This window comes from Canis aureus, chromosome 8 (assembly GCF_053574225.1).
Source record: "Canis aureus isolate CA01 chromosome 8, VMU_Caureus_v.1.0, whole genome shotgun sequence".
NCBI classification, from domain to species: Eukaryota; Metazoa; Chordata; class Mammalia; order Carnivora; family Canidae; genus Canis; species Canis aureus.
Genome location: NC_135618.1, coordinates 21,915,413 through 21,918,402, shown reverse-complemented (window position 1 = coordinate 21,918,402; position 2,990 = coordinate 21,915,413). Strand labels below are relative to the sequence as shown.

The following is a 2,990-nucleotide window of genomic DNA, read 5'->3' as shown; positions in this document are numbered from 1 at the left end:
CTGCTGAGAAGGGAGCCCAACATGGGGCTCAATCCCGGGATTCCAGGATCATGACCTGAGCCAAAAGCAGACACTTAACCCACTGAGCCATCCAGATGCCCTTAGCCTCATATCAATCCCTTTAGGAGACACATATTGCCTGGTTGTCCCAGTTTAAGAGATACTTAAATTGATAAGTGGGTTCAGCTAATTCATCTCAGAGGGTTTAGCAGGAAGCTGTGATGCATAAAAGCCACATCCCATGTGGCATTACTAACACTGTTCTATAACTTCAGAGAGCAGCTACTAAGTTCATAGTGAATGTTTTGTAGGGTAAAATAATTTTAAACAGCTTTTAAACTGTTAGCTGTTTCATGTCTTGGAACATACTCCAAGCTATTTTGTAAGAAAAACTAGTTCCACTCACAGCTTGAATCATAACTTAATGCATCGTTAAAATGGGAACCAGATCCATCCCCCATGAAGTTTCATTAAACGTCGTACTCAACAAATAGTGATGATTGCAATGTGCAGACAGTGGAATAGGTACCAAGGATACAAGGGTAAGCTAATCAGTCATCGTGCTCAAAGAACTTAGTCTTGTAGGGATCTTACTAGCGATACAATTGTACATACATTGGTAGTGGTACCTAATTTGCAGGGAGGATGTCATTAGGAAATTCTTCTTAAAGGAAGTGATATCTAAATTGAAACCTACATGGTTCTTTTTTTTTTTTTAAGATTTTATTTATTTATTCATGAGAGGCACAAAGAGAGAAGCAGAGACACAGGCAGTTGGAGAAGTAGGTTTTCTGTGAGGAGCCTGGTGCAGGACTTAATCCCAGGACCCTGGGATCATGACCTGAGGCAAGGTGCTCAACCACTGAGCCACCCAGGTGCCCCTACACCACGGTTGTTTCTTAAAGCAAAGCTTTCCTTTTCTTGAAACTATTATGTTTTTTTGTTAAAGAAAATATGAATCACGTAATTGTTGACTCTTTCTGATTTGACCCCTAATAATTTCAATTTTGCAACTTACCTCTAATTATGTAGGACCTGATAGTTTGCACATCTTTATTCCACTGGTCTTTTTATTCTTTTCCTGATTTTTAAGTGTCTATATGTTATTTTTCTGTTCCAAATTATACATGTTTTTGAAGCTACCTCAGATCACAGTCTCTTACATATGTTTAAAAATAGGAACAGAAAAAAAAATCCCATATTGAGTTGGACCAGAGATGACTCAAACTTCATCAGAAATGGTCTTAAAGAGCTTTTCCATGCTACCCAATGCATTATTCTACATTCCCATAATTTATTTTTTAAATATTTTATTTATTTATTAATGAGAGACACACAGAGAGAGGCAGAGACATAGGCAAAGGGAGAAGCAGGCTCCCCATTGGGAAGCCTGATGTGGGACTCCATCCCAGGACCCAGGATCACACCCCGAGCCAAAGGCAGAAGACGCTCACCACTGAGCCACTGTCCCTCTTATCATACCTTAAAGGGAAACTTTCAAAATGTCCAGAGCTCTTGATGTCCTACAAACAAAGGAGGAGGATGGTCTCAAATTCCTTGCAGCAGGAACTCATTAGGTGGCACCAACCTTGACTTCCAAATGGGACAGTACATCTACAAAAGGAAAAGTGATAGCACTTACATCATAAATCTGAAGAGAACCTGGAAAGAAGCTTCTGCTGGCAGCAAACACCATTGTTGGCATTAAAAACCTGGCTCATGTCATTGTCTTATTTATAGAGGAATCCTTATTATACAGGAATTGAGCTGTGCTGAAGTTTGTGCTGCTACTGCTGGCACTCCTACTGCTGGTCACTTCACTACTAGAACCTTCACTAAACAGATCCAAGCAGCCTTCCGGGAACCCAGATTTTTGGTGGTTACTGATCTCATGGCTGACCACCAGCCTCTCCCAGAGGCATCTTACATCAACCTGCCTGTCATTGCTCTGTGTGACAGACCCTCCTTTGCACTATGTGGACCTCGCTATCCCTTGCAACAACAAGGGAGCTTACTCAGTAGGTCTGATGTGGTGGATGCTGACCCGGGAAGTCCTGTGCATGCGTGGCACCATTTCCCGCGAGACCCGTGGGAAGTCATGCCTGATGTCTACTTCTACAGAGATCCTGAAGAGATTGAAAAGGAAGAGCAGGCCACTGCTGAAAACTCTGTGACCAAGGAGGACTTTTGGGGTGAATGGACAGTTCCAGTTCCTGAGTTCACTGCTATTCAGCCCCAAGTCGCAGATTGGTCTGAAGGTGTGCAGGTGCCCTCTTGGCCTACTCAGCGGTTCCCTATTGGAGACTAGAGTGCTCAGCCTACCAGGGAAGACTGGTCTGCAGCCCCCACCGCTCAGGCCACTGAATGGGTAGGAACAACCATGAGTGATCTTCTCTTTCACAAAATGGAAATAAGGTTGATGGAAAATACAGTTTCTAAAAAAAAAAAAAAAATTGGTCTTAAGGAGGGTATAACTTACATCTCTGCTACCACCCATTAGTCCCTGAGGGAGAGTGATATAGGGGAGAGTGAAGCAGAGTCAGAGATATGCTTAAATCCCAGATCTGACAACATTAGTGTCAATCTTAGTGTGAAATCCTATGGCATTTCAGGGACTCCAAGATATTTTCCTGAATTATTAGCAATACCTTTTTATCATAGGCTTAGTTTGAACTTAAAAATAATTATATTGATTAAGATATCTTTGGGTCCAAGATGACTTATAGTTTGTATTATTTCCTGAGACTGCCATAACAAATTTTCACAAACTGAATGGCTTAAAACAACAAATACTAATTTTCTCATGGTTCTGGAGGTCAAAAGCCCAAAATCAAGGTGTCACAAGTGTCATTCTCCCTTTAAAGGCTCTAGAAGAGAATCCTTCCTTACCTCTTTGAGCTTCTGGTGGCTCCAGGTGTTCCTTGGGTTGTCACTGCATAATTCCAGCCTGTCTCCGTGTTCACATAGCCTTCTCCAGGGTTCCATTTTCT

General features: G+C 42.0%; 1 pseudogene; it reads left to right on the top strand.

Moving 5' to 3' along the window:
• The first annotated feature begins 1,502 nt into the window (after window positions 1–1,502).
• On the top strand, window positions 1,503–2,500 carry LOC144319145 (small ribosomal subunit protein uS2 pseudogene; annotated as a pseudogene).
• Window positions 2,501–2,990: the final 490 nt, after the last annotated feature.